This window comes from Ambystoma mexicanum, chromosome 12 (assembly GCF_040938575.1).
Source record: "Ambystoma mexicanum isolate Mex_15411 chromosome 12, UKY_AmexF1_1, whole genome shotgun sequence".
Classification (NCBI taxonomy): Eukaryota; Metazoa; Chordata; class Amphibia; order Caudata; family Ambystomatidae; genus Ambystoma; species Ambystoma mexicanum.
The window spans coordinates 836,320,359-836,335,277 of NC_090936.1; positions in this window are offsets into that span (position 1 = coordinate 836,320,359).

The following is a 14,919-nucleotide window of genomic DNA, read 5'->3' on the forward strand; positions in this document are numbered from 1 at the left end:
GAAACGGTTTGAGATGGGTACCCCGAAGTTTTAATCCTTCCTCTCTGCTTCAAATTCAGTATATCATCTAGCATGTATGCAAGGAGAGTGGCCTAAAGACATGTATGTTAGGGTTATGCATGTATTCACCACCTCCATATCTAAGAGATTTAAGTCTACTTTCACCCATAAGCCTACATATGATTGGGAAATAATGGCTACAAAACGATTCATGAGGAGGGAAATAAGCAATCTTGCATGAAGTAACTGGCCTATGTATCTGACTCAAAAACTGAAGATTAAACAGAGATATTTGCCATGGATGAGGGGTCATCAGGCTATGGTATCAAAACATGATGCAAAACTATGCAAAACTATGCTTAAGATCATGGGTTCCAGCAATACGGCTGTTTAAATTGCGAGAAACATCTAAAACAGCTCTCCAAATCAATCCGGCTTCCTGAACAGTGCATTTTAGAGATTTATATAAGGATAAAATTGATGCTGCAGATTCAGATGGTTGGGCACCAGTGTAGTTCCTCAAGAACACCTGTACCGGATGGTCTATATAACGCTATGCTAAAAGCCAATCCAGACCTATTGGCTGATATTTTAACCTTCATAATTTTTGAGCAAACCATAATTGCAAGAGAAATCCAAGAGTCATGGCTGACAGCGATTATCATCCCAATTTTTTAACAGGGCAACCGATCTTTACCACAAAATCATTGCCGTATAGCACTTTTAGATCCGCCATGGAAAATATTCACGTTGCTGCTTTTAATGAAATAAAATGACTAGATTTTTGCTGTATAGGTATAAGTATAATTGGTTATTTATAATGCTGTTAATACCGAGAGGTTTCTAAGTGCGGACCACAATTAGCGCGTTGCCCCTGAGCTATCCTCCCGAGCTGCAACAGTTCATGATTCTAATCAGTCAGGGTTTGTGAAAGGGGTTGTTCATAAATGAGTTGCTTTTCATTTGCTGTTTTTAAAGCTCGATTTTTTAAATCTAAAACCCCTTATATTTGGCTTTTATTGATTTTAAGCTGGCTTTTGATAGCGTACCGAGAGGTACTCTATGGAAGAAATTAAAAGCGTGGGCTTGCCCTAAAAAACGGTTGGAATTAATGCAAGCGATGTACACAAACACAACGGTTGCTATTCACATTAACCAGCATGGCGATCTGCCCCCCAATATTCTGACTTTTAGGGGACTGAAACACGTTTTCCCACTGGCCCCAGGTTGTTTTTATTTATTTTTACCCAATCTTAATCTGAATTTAGAAGTTGTTACAGCATTTCCACCAAAGAATTGCGTTAGGGAGGTCTAATGGCTTCTATATGCTGTCTACTTAGTGTTGATAGATCAAACCCCTGTTGCATTGCAAAGAAAGCTGGATGCTATTTCGGTTTATGCCTCAAGCAATAGTTTAACTATCACTACCCCTAAGTCTAATGTAAGGAAAATCCAAGCCAACAAGAAGGGTCATTTGAAAGGCTGATGTTGGTCATTGAGCAGCAAGCAGCTTCTGATAGTACAACACTACTAATATTTGGGGATTCGTTATAACAACACATTAGGTGAATCTCTCTACATGGAGAAGTTGCTTTTGCAAATAAGAACTTTAGCGGCTCTCTTCTTATGTTCTACAATCAAAAAGTGGTCCCGATTATTACTTATGGAGCAGACACTTTGACTCAGACATAGTAAAGTGGCAATATATAGAAGGTATCTTCTGGAAGCAACTTTTACCTCTTCCTAAAAGTAATCCAATTGCAATAATTCATTATGAGTTGGGACTCCTTTCTTTGTGGGACATAATTGCTAAAAGCAGAAGGACTAGCTGTTAATGATGCTCCATTCATAAGATCACATCAGAAGTGCAGGCTCCATGCAAATATCTAACTCACAATACAGCAGCAGGAACAGACCACATAATGCTCAACTGACAATAAGACTATCCAGCTGCCAACAATGATTAATCTAGGGCAGAGCATTAGCTGGGCTAAGGCATAGGCCTTTGAACATGGTGGCAGACCCAACAGATTACACAAGGATTTTGATTGGGAAATGTAAGCCAGAGTAACCCGCAGCAAATGTTTCCATTTAATGGAAGATGATGGAGGGGCAACATGGCTGCATACTTTCAGTTGACAGAAACAATGGGCTTTCTGCCTGATGGATGTGTTAATGAAAAGGAAGTGAAAACTGAATACGTAACACTTTTATGAAAAGCTGTAAGATAGTGAAGTCTGGGAGGCCAAGGATGACAGGAGGTGTGTATATCATGTGACTATCTTCATTGCAAGACACTGAGATGCAGCAGAGAGTAAGACTAGTGACAACAGAGCACCGGGAATCCTTCACCCACGTAAATTCAGAGCAACTATCCCAACTGTCAATAACACAAAGACCGCACACTGGCAGGAGGATTCCATACAGCTTTCACTCACCCAGGGTTGCACACACAAAGATGGGCAAGCATGAGACCATAATGCAACATAAGGCTTTTCATTTAATGAAAGAGGGCTGGGCTATTCGGCACTACAATTGTATAATGTATATTTAAAGAACTGAGGGTCCATGTTGAATGTAAGATGAAGGCAGCGGGACTAACACTCGACAATCATTTTAGTTTTATGGAAATGTGATATGACTATCTCCTTAAAAATAGTTAAATCAACAGACAAGACTTTGGGAATGTAATAGCTCTGAAAACACCACAACTGTTTATACAAATTAACATAGCAAAGCAACAACCTTCTGCTAATGCTCTATAATGGAATGTGGCGGGAACTGCAGGACTAGGCCTCTGATAATGATTTAAAGCAAAGGCGAGGCCATTTGGCACTAAAAATGTATTTTCTTATGCAGTGGACGATTCAGAGGGACCAGAGAACCAGCTTTGTAGTTGGTTGGATATTTACAAATCACAATTTTAGAAAGTCAAAGACTGAAGTTCTGGGGGGCAGGCCAGATTACAGAGTAGATTCTGGGTGCCAGCTGAGCATTCGCCAACGTGGTGAGGGAACAGGACAGTGGAGGACAGCCAATAAATGGCGTTGCTTAAGTGTGTTGAAATTTAGAGAAGAATGGTGCCCTCGCCAGGGTATGTTGCTGCAGTGAAATGCCAGCTGAGAGGAAAATGAACCTTAACCTATCTTTCACCGTAATATCGAAGATTTACAGCACCAGCATGTTATAATATGTAACATTATTACATGGAGATCGTTACTGACCTCTTCTCAGACAATCAGAATGTTTACAGTGCAGTTAATAACTTCTGGTATTGACTGCATTCTGAACATTCTGGGTCTGATTTATAAAAGTGTTTTTACAATTGTGCAATCCCATGGAAAACAGGGGCTATCTGTTTTCAAAGGCAGACAGGAAAACAACAATGCACTTCCCAGGCAAAATGTCTTTCAACAAGACACTCTCTGGGAGGACCTTTTTTAATGCATGCTATTAAACACACGAAATAGAAAGCTAAGACATGGGAAAATAATGTTGCTTTCCTATAGAGAAATCCTTTACCTTTACATGACACCTAAAGTATGTTCATGTTAAACCTGTTTCAGTTCAACCAACTTTGCAGTATAATGCTTAACATATGAAGACTAGTGTGTTATTTAAATACTATAACATAAAATAACATTTAATGTACTAAGTTTGTCTATTTACTTTACTCACTATTGAAGTAACATTTTTACTTCATTAACAGAACGCCAAAACATGTGTTGCCACTTCCGTTATGTGCTAATAGACTTATAGACCTCAGGAGAAGTCTTTAACTCCTGAGATAATGACCCTTCCTTAGCGTATGGCCATCAGATTTGCCTCTGGTCATAACTTGGTGGCAGACTATTATCATACAATAATGACCCCTCCCTCTGTTTATAGGCTGTTGAAGATCAGGTAAAAGATGTCTGCTATATTCAATGCAATGTATGCAACTCCATGAACAAATCAGCATCCAACATTCCAGGGCTCTGGTTAGTCCCTATGACCTACTTACCATTAAACACAAATAATGCCACAGATGGAAGGCAGCTGAGCATTCTCTGGTGTGGCAAGGGAACAAAATAGAGGTGGTGATCCACTGGATGGCGTGTCTAAAGTGTGTTTAAACGTAGAGCACAATCCATTCGACCTACAATAGTCAACCCGCCCCACCCCCCAACCGGCTCACCTACACATCCCTCAGAAGAATACACTGCTACAATGAGAAGAGAATGAACTTGCCCATATTTTTCACCTCGGCATTGAAGCTCAACAGCACCAGCACTGTATTCTCTGAGAAGGCAAAGGGAGATCAGGAGAAATATATCTGCTATATATGGAAACCACTGGCGTAACAGGGGCCCCCACAACCCACACCACCACATGTCCTGGGAAAACAAAAAAAATATTTTTGAATTCACTCTGCATGAAGGCAGAGTGACTACAAAAAGAAACATTCTTTGCGTCCTCCCCAAGGCATGGAAGACCCTAGGCTGGAGGCCTCCATGTCATGGGGTGGAGGGAGCCCTATGACTTCAAAAAGAAATAGTTTATTTTTGAAGTCACTCTGCCTTCACAAATAAATTAGTTCCATTAGGGTTTGGTCCTTAACAGAAATAATTACTTTATGAAGTCAGAGTGACTTCAAAAAGAAACAATGGGCCTCATTACGGGTTTGGCGGTAACCGTGCCAGTGCTACCAGCAGGTTGCCGCCAGACCGTAGTGATTTACCGGCACCCGACTTCCCAGTAACACTGGGGGATTGCAACCCTGGCAGTCTGGGAAGTCAGGCGCCGGCAAATGCTAAGTCTCCATTAACATAAAGTCCTATCGGACTCTATGGGAATGGGGACCACATAAGCACTGGCACCGTTAATAACAGTGCCAGTGCTTCCTTGAAAACTATGCGGGTGGGTGCCATTCTGCCCGGCACCGTTGCTTGGAGTCCAGCATAGTTGTAATGAAGCCCAATTTCTTTTTGAAGTGTTAGGGCTTGCCTCAATGCCTCAACCCCATGACGTGTGCGTGTGTGAGTGTATGTTGAAAGGGTGCACACTTAAATGTATCGGTGGCTGCCTTTGTGAGTGTATGGTGAAAGGGTGCACATTTAAATTTATGGGCGGGTGCCTGGGTGTGTGTGCCTGTATGGTGAAAGGGTGCACATGTAAATGTATGGGTGGCTGCCTGGGTGTGCCGTGTTGGTGAAAGTGTGCACACTTAAATGTATGGATGGCTGCCTGGGTGTGCCAGAATGGTGAAATAATGCAAACTTAAATGTGTGGATGGCTGGGTGTGCATGTGTGTATCTGGTGAATGGTGTATGTGCTTGCATTCAGGGGCGCAGCAATACAATAGATGGGTACCCCCTACATCGCTGGCAAGAGGGGAAACAACCAGAAACAAGGCACAGAAATCAAGCCAGCGGATATAAACAAGTCCACTATAAACAACACAATCCCACCAGTATTCGGGGCGGTCCCTCAATCAACCCCTCAGATCACTACATGTAATACATAGACAAGTTTTTTTTGAAAAATGTATTTATTTTTCTTTATTTAATTAGAAACATTAAAATGATTATTAAATAGATCAGAGCTCATATAAGAGTAAGTATAAATATAGGACATACAGCTATACAACATAAATAAAGTGCAAAACGTGAAGAAAAATGCTAATATCACAATAGAGCTGCTGGGAACTTGCTGCCCAATTACAAGCTGGGTAATAATCACCATCATCCAAAATAAGTCCAAGTCAATGTCGAAGGATAAAATCCACTCGAGAGAAGGGAATCCCTCGGGTGGAAAAAATCCTAGTCAACCGAATATAGTCAGGATGGTTTCAAAATGAATTCGAAGATGGATTAAATCCTGATAGTGGCAGCAAAAAAAGTCGTTAGTTCCGAATCTAGCAGTTAGAACATTGCAATAGACAAGAAACTAAAAGGTCTTCACAAAAATGATATTCATAAAACCATACTCTAAAAAGTCTAACATGGGATGCTATACGTCAACTACTAAGGTGACATGCGAAATAAACCACAAATACGTAAAACAGTATCGTGAGCATGGCACCTTAAACCAGGTAGTTTCGATGGAAAACGCATCTAGCTGGATTACAGATGATGTCCATCTTCGTCAGGACGTAGCATTCCCGTATAAACATTCATGAAGATTCATCTGTGTCTTGAAATTACCATGATCTCAGACCCTTTGGGGGTGGGCCCAGAAGCCTGACAAAAAAGTCCAGGAAATAGCGATCCGGCCACACCAAAAGGTTGAAAAACCAGAGTGAGAGGATGGAGCGGAGAGAAAGGGACCAAGTTGGACCTGGGAGGAGCAGTCCAAAAGCAAGGAGGTCAGCCACTCAAGGGCCTGATCCGTGATGCACAGGTTCTCATGAAGTCGATTGATCAGGATTGATCAGGATGGTTTGGTTGACAGTGTCGAAAGCAGAGGAAAGATCAAGAAGGATGAGGACAGAAGGAATGCTGGAATCAAGGTTAGAGAGCAGATCTTCACAGGTGTTCAGGACAGCAGTTTCTTTGCCTCTGGCAGCTCTGAAGCCAGACTGATGGTCATGGAGACAACCAACAGATTTCGTGTGGAGAGTAAGATGGGAGATGGGCAGTTTTTCCAAAAGTTTGCCCAGGAAAGAGGTGATGGAGATTGGGCGATAGTTTACCGGGCAGGCAGGATCGGCAGACGGCTTCTTGAGGAGTGGGTGCATAAGGGAGTGCCTAATGGGAGAGGGGGACGTTCCGTGGCGAAAGAGTGATTACAGAAATCGGTCAAGGCTGGAGCGAGGGAGTCAGTATGGTTCTTGATGGTTCTCGTGGAGCAGGAGAGCACCTGTTTGGATGACACTTTCATAGATCAGACTTGTCTAGAAACCTCATCAGGTGTTGTCAGAGAGAAAGAGGAGAAAGGACCAAGAGAGGCAGAGATGGCCAAAGGGGGGGCCGAGAGAGGAAGAGGGGGAAGAAGAGGAGATGGAGGACAGGATGTCCTGAATTCTAGCGGAGAAGTGAGATGACAGAGCCATACAGAGGGCCTATGAGGGAACAGGAGAGGTAAAGACCGCACCAGGATTTACCAGTTCTTTTCAGATTTTAAATAGTTTGGCCGTGTTGTTAGAGGCCACAGAGACACAGGCTTGAATGTGTATTCTCTTCTTGATGAGTGTTATTGCTTCAACTGGCATTTTGGTGCAACCAGTCTATATATGTCTAAATGTTGCCTGGCAAGCTTTACTATATTGTTATTACGTGTCTACACTGGTCTACATTGTGCAGCCAGTTGGACATGCTTTCATTGTGGTATGGCATTTTTAATAGCAAAGATTTAATGTTTGTGTGCGCTGTTGGTGACTTGCATCTATTGGATTGGTGTTACCCTACAAAACAATTGCAAACACTGGCTTTTTAGCCAGTTTTTCTCAGAAAGTTTTCTGTATATGATATTAAAACACATATTTATATCTTTCTCTATCGCAGTGTGTGGCATGTCCCTTCAGCAGCACGTTTGTGCGTTTTGCACAAGTGTGATAATCTAGGCCGGCCCAGAGTGTGACGTGACCCTTGATTTGTTGCTGAGTTGGGAGGGGGCCCCCTCAGCATGGCTCGCAGGGAGCCCCCCACATTTTGTGGTACGCCACTGACGGACATGTAAAACGTACATATACAAATCAGCATCCTACATTCCAGAGCACCAACTAGTTCCCAATGACTTACCCACTCCCCATAATTCCACAAACCTGCTGAAAATAGTTGATTCGAATACCCAACACACACATTCAAAACTATGCAATGCAACTCACTCATCATGCTACACTCTATACATTTGTGTTTCGATAGCCCATTCTACCCTCCATGCACTGCATCCGTTTGCTATCTTTTGGGCAACTGCCTTACTGTTAGAAATGTCATGTGCCCATACTATGCTTTTGCTGAAATATGCTTAGGGGACATCATAAATGTATGTGTCGAGTTAGGGTTAGCCAATGGTTTCACCATGATTATGGCCTTGCTCTGCTGCACTATGTTATCATACTGTGGGCTTGCTACACGTTGGGTTTCCAGTATAGGTTTTGCAATGATATGTCACGTTGTATTTCAGTAGGCTCTGTGGTGTATGCTGTTATTGGCAATGTTGTATGATGAGGTGGTTCTAAGTTTGTGTCACACAGCTGTGTGCTTGTACGACAATTGCCATCCCGTTTTGGGGCTTGGGCTACATTCTGGCGAAGGGCGGGAAGGACAAGTCATTTGGCAAATGGCTTGAAGCACTTATGCTAACCCATACCATTTCAGGTACAGAGAGTTTACTCTATATTACAGTTTAGCTGTTGCTGATGCAATCAGGGCAGGCGTTGTGGTGCACCAGTAGAATTTTAGGGACAAGCCTAGACATCACACAAAATAGCGTTACTGATTATGCTCACAAAATGACCAGCACATCCTACTGACCAACTGCCCGTCTCCCCTTCTGCACTTTCCATGTCCCTGCCGCCTTTCTTGCGCAGTCTGTTCTCGACTTAATTAGCCCTAAGCCTCGGCATTCAATATGAGATGACTTTGAAGGTGTGAGCATTGCCGAGCCAATAAAGGGACATCACAAGTCTCAAATGCAACAACACAGGCTATTTTAACGCGAAGCATTAAAAGGAGGCAGAATAAAACCCGCCTGCAACTTCAGTACCTCGCCCTCTCGCTCTAACTAGCTCGAACCAGTGAAGGCATGAGCGGATTCAGTTTAACAAATATAAACCCTACCCCCCATTTCCCTTCTGCTCCTAACATAGCTCATTTTAGTTGCTTGCCTATTCCTGATTCCTACTCATACAAGCGTGGGAATCGTGAATCGGGAGGATAAGGAGCGCGCTATGGAGGAAAATGGCGTACCCTAGATGTTTATCACATTACATTAATTTACTCAATCATGAAAACGCTCTTTGCTAATGCAAATTGAGTATTAATATAGGTCCACTGCGTTCTTTCTGCCCATTCAGTTGCAAATATGCATGTGAGTAGATTGCACAAACACATCTACACCTTCGTGAACGGAACATGGTCATCTGAATGCAAAAGACGTGTCTGGGAATCGGTCCAGTTTGGGCACACGCTGGGCCTGATTTACAAAAGCACCTCCGCGATTAATTTTGCAACCGTTATTACATGTGGCATGACTCTCTTGCAGGAGCACTGATTGGGCACAGTCCTCATTGCCCATACCCTAAGAGCCTTGCCGATCTTAATTAATACATTTGCTAGCTTTATGAGAGAGCTGGATCTGCAAGTAAATTCCAACAAATCAGTGTTCATGGTGTGTTGTGGATGAAGGAATCCAAAATGTGCCACTATGTGGTGTGAAGCAAATGTGATCCCCTGGGTCAAGCATTTTAACTATCTTGGAACTTGATTTTCGGAAAGTTTCACAGCAGAGGCCCATTTGATGAAACAACTGGCGCTTATGAGGCAGTCTACTGGGGCAATAGCCTGCTTTATCAAGCAGCATAAACAAACACCTGATATTATAAAATCAATTTATCAAGCAGGAGCGTTGGGGGTCATAAAATATGGAGCAGCATAATGCTTTTCTGATCAAGATGGATTTCAAAGATAAGAAAATAATTTTTTGAAAAATATTTTGCCTCTTTCTAGCTCAGCCCCAAACGTTGCTACTCATAATGAAGTTGGCTTAAGTTTTATGGAAGCTGAAATAGTCCTAGAATCCATCCTCTAGTGGATTAGAGTTTCTGTTGGGGTGCTGCACAAAATTGTCACTGGACCTAGGCAACATACAGATGGAGAGCACGGTCATTCCGTACGTAGATGACATAGTGATCTGCCGCACAACAGAAGAACAGTGTAGAAATTACTCAGTACATATGCTAACAGTGTTAGCTGACAATGGCTACAAGGTGGAAAAAGCCAAATTACAGTACTATCAGACAGAAGTGCTATACAACGGGCAGGTGATCTCGCAAAAATGTCTGACAGGTGACGCCAGAGAGGGCGGAGGCAATAAGCAGGACAGCAAGGCACACAACAGTCAGAGAGATGCAGCAGTTCCTGGGGTCATGGAATTACTGTAGAGCATGGGTGTTTGACTACAGCACTTACACCAGTCCTTTACTGAGTGCACTAAAGGAAGCACAAAAAGGGAACAAAATAATATGATGGACAACAGAAAGACTGAGGCATTTAATGAGCTGAAGGAAGCAATATGCACAACTCCTGTGTTAGGGATCCCAGACTATAATGAAGAATTATTTCTGTTCTCACACTCCAACGGGGTAGTGATGATGGCAGTACTGACACAAAAGACAAGTTTGGGACACAAGCTACAGTGGGAAGTTAGACCCATTAATGAGAGAACATTATCCATACAAACAAGCTTTGGCTGTTGTTGCATTTGCAGTAGACAAGTCAGCATTACCATGGGATGTAGCACCACTCTTTATGTGGAGCATGTGCCCTTCACAATACTGGAAAGACCAAAGAGCACACTGACAACACAAAGATCATCAGGGTATGAGGTGTTACTATCCAATCCAGCTCTCAAGGTAGTGACATGCAGATTTGTCTATCCGGTGACCTTTCACGCTGACATTCCACAAGAGGGTGACTATGCACATGATTGCACAACGAACCTCACAGAATTCAGTGACAATTGTAAGGTACAGGGGGATGCACTTGAGGGGAGAGATGTGCTCTATATTGACAGGCCTTCAACAATTGACCAGGCAGATGGGGTAAGACATACGGGGACAGCAGTGGTGAGATTAAGGGATGACAGGACCAGGGAGGTAGTGGTCAGCGCACAATTGCCATCACATTATTCACCACAAGCAGCAGAATTAGTTGCCTTAATATTGGCATTGGAGTACAGCAGAAAAAAGGAGGTGATGATTTACTCAGATTCAGCCTATGTGACATCCACATCCAAAGTACATTCAGGGCTGTCACAGTGGATGAGGAGGGGCTTCAGATATACGCTGATGGGTCACCAGTGCAACATTCACTCCTACTGGCCAGACTTGAGGACGTAATACATTATAACAACCAGCTAGCTATTGTGAAATGCCAAGCACACACCAAAGGGTAAGATCCTATCTCAAGGGGAAGCAGCAGACGTTGAAGCAACATGCGCCGCATATTTTGGAGAGTTCCTAGAAATGGAGACCTTGTCACATGCCTATGATTATGTACAGACAATGATACTCAAAGAGGGGTACAATGTATTGCCAGCAACGCAAGTCATGGAGCTGTAGGGAACTGCACCCTGAAAGGAAAAATAATTGTGGCCCGGGAGGGGATGTACAGTTTCCCCAACTGATGTCCTATGGTGGCAGAACAACACAGGAAAAGTGGTAATGCCACTAGCATTATTGCACACAGCACTGACACAGTTACATTATCCAACACATACAGGGATGGAGGTGCTTGCCGCCCATATTGGAGAAACATGGTTCTGTCCTAATGTAGCGGAAGATGTAGCTGAGTTCATGAGTGATTGTTTGACTTGTAAGCAGTTTACTGAAGGACATACATTGAGAGGTGTGAGAGGAGCCATAACTTGCCCAGTTGGTCCATTCCAACACCTCTACGTAGATTATGGCAATAGCCTACCGCTACATGATAGTGGTTGTATGTCTATTCTACCATTGGATCCAGGCCAGTCCTTGCTCTCATCCTGATGTCCTCAGATCAGAGAAATTCCTGGTCAGGGAAGTATTCCCAATTTGCAGCGTATGTGAGGTCCTGCGGTCTGACAATGGCCCTCACTTCGCCAACGGGTTGTTCCAGCATAATACAACCGTACTGGGCATCCAAAACAAATGTTCCTGTCCTTCTCACCCACAAGCACACCGGGTGTGTGAACGCCTCAATGGCCTGCTTTAAAAGGCTATAGCCAAAATCAAATAGAGTCTCAACAAAAGTTAGCTGCACTGCCTGCATTTAGCCCTGTTCGCATTGCACAACAAGCCTGTGCCCAACCACCATTTAACCCCACAAGAGTTGGTGATAGGACAGCGCATGCAACTCCCCCTGGCTCCTCCTATTAGGGCAGAGAGGGATGCGCATAGTGCTGCAAATGTATTGGGTCAGGAAATGTATGTGTGAGACTTCCTTGATTGCTAGTGCCTCTTTTATTTCACGCCAGGTACAACGACACCAGGGAGGCCCTGAAGTAAGCAGGGAAAGCAACCGTGTCAACCACCCAGAGGACTTACTTAAGCAACCTCCAGTAGACAGAGTTCTCTTTGACGTTTTTCTCATCGTTGGGACCCACCTATATTCACGGGTCCCCATATTGTAGAAGCACTGACTGAGAGAGCGGTGAAACTTGTGGGGAAAAACATTTGGAATCATATCGGTGACATCAAGCCCTGCAAAGCTGTGGCCTCACCTGGCAACAATATTGAGAGGGCCATCAATCCTCAACCACCAGGAAACAGACAATGTGGAAGCCAGTCATTATTCAGGAAACCCCCAAGTGCACCACTAAATGACACATATGCTGAGAGGGATTCTCTGAGACAGCCATTCCAACCTTATCCAGTGAATGTCTTTATGGATACAGGTGCTTCAACAGTGATTATGGATCCAAATGCCATGATGGACAGCATTGACTAGGTGCAGAAAAATCACTCTGCTGATGTCAGTAGAGACACCGTGACGTAGCTGCATTAGTCATGAAGCACTCTTGCATCCATACACAGCCTTACACAAACACACACTGACATACATGAAGAATACGCTTACACAGTTCTGTAGATAGAGGACAGATACATATACACACTGTCAAAAACTATTATGTTCCTCATTAGCCAAATGCAGAAAAACTGAACGCAAGGCACCGAAGAAATGCAGAGCCAGCTTTGCAAATGTGTATGACAAACTAACTCTATGGAACTACAGGAACATATAAGGAGCCTGCCCGGACCAAGTAAGACTGACCTATAGAAATCATAACATAATATACGCGTGTAGAAATCATATTATAAATTTAATGAAAATCACAGAAGCCACAGGATGAGAGACAAAGGGGAGTAGAATCAGGCTGCACAGAGTGGGAAGGTCAGAGCTCACATTCAAGTTTCGAGATATACAACACATTCCAAGCTTCAAACGACAAGGGACCAGCTGTAGAAAAAAAAATAATAAATCCTCATAATTGCAGGCGAAAAGAGCCCATTTTTGTGGTTCACAACAACGTGATGCGGCCAAAATGGACAATGGGTATTCACCCAGAAGAGAGGTGAAACAAATGTTGCAACATGGAGCGCACTCTCGCACGCAAAAAGTGGTAGTACTAACAGATACAATGGGCACACATAGTCATTTCACATCACCTTGAAAAAGTGCACAGATGACCGAGAACAGAGCTGGGTCCCAGGCCTGAGGAGACCATTCCCAGCCAATCAGGGGACAGAAATACAGGGGTGGATGTCAGGAGACAAGGGCCAATGTTAATCCTGCGAACCTGAAACATTTTAATAGATAGTTTAATGGGGAAGACGCCGAGCAGCCATCTGACATGAGAAGGCCAATGAAACTAACATGCATAGGTGAATCCATACTTCCTATCACTCCGAGCACCCAACCAGAATGGATAGGTTTTTTGGCAAAGGGCCCATGTTGTGATGCAATTTGTCCACAAAAAGGATCTGCAGGGTTTGGGTGGAAGGAATCTGGGAAATCTTTGTGACTGTCCTGTGTGATCCATTCCTGTTGTTTTCTTGTAATAAATGACAGTTTAACTTGCCCTTGGCTGAGTCCTCCGTTATTCTGGGGGAAGGGTTGTTGGGCCTTTGGGAGAGCAATCCCCAGGCATCGGGCATACCAGAATCTCACCAACTCTGTTCAGAATACATCTGCCTAGGACATACTTACCTTTTTGGTTGCTGGTAGCTCCTTACAAAAGTATAGAGGTATTAGTTACCTTGGATTAGCTGTGTTCCTTTCAAAAATAAGTTAACACGCTTTTGCTTTCCTTAGTCTGTGCACTGAAAAGCAACTGTAATTTAAGATTGCACAACATGGTTTACTTACCTTGAGTATAACAGTGTTATCCCAAAAGAAATTATAGGTTTTTACTGTTCCTAGAATATGTGTGTCACTATTCTGCAAGGTATATTAACCCGTTGATGTTAGTATGTGATTTCTTGCAGAGCATCACAGTACTACTGATAGGGTCTACTACCCTGGTATTACTGAACGTAATCTAAAAGTAACTATTGGTTTTGACTTCCCTAGAAACACTGTTAGGTGTTCCAAATAAGGTTATATGCTTCGGTCTGTGCACCTTCAATCATAGTGTTGTGTTTTTATAATTGGGGGTATATATAATGTGATAATACACTTTCCTCCAAGATTTATCTGGGCCTAAATATATTTAAATCAACCATTTATTTTTTGCCATGCATAGTGTTTCAGTGTTTCTTTGGACCATTTGTATTACAATTTCTGTGCACTGATTATACAGCCCTTTTTCCCTCCCAAGATAAGCCTGGCTGCTCTGTCTACGCAACCCTGAACTCAGGTGGTGCAGCCTTATACTAAGAATGGAGTCTTGTACTGTCTCAGTTGCATGGTTTTACTAAGCCCTCAGTTGGACTTCATAAAAACTGACCTAACCGCCTGATGATCACCTGGTGAGGAAAAGTGTAGAGAAACATCTCTGCCAAGACTATCAAAATGGCATTACCTCGCTATCCTGCCTCCTGATACATGGAGGCAAAGATTTAGCAATATATTTAAGATTTCTGCTGTGATTAACAAGTCTTATTGAGTAGTTTCCCAACAGTGTAACAGATCTCTGCTACCTTGCTATTTAGAGTAATTTCATAGACTAGCATAAATGCCACATTTAGAGCATCTGCCTGCATGTTCTTTACACCTGACATGTGCAATGGTGTTTTTT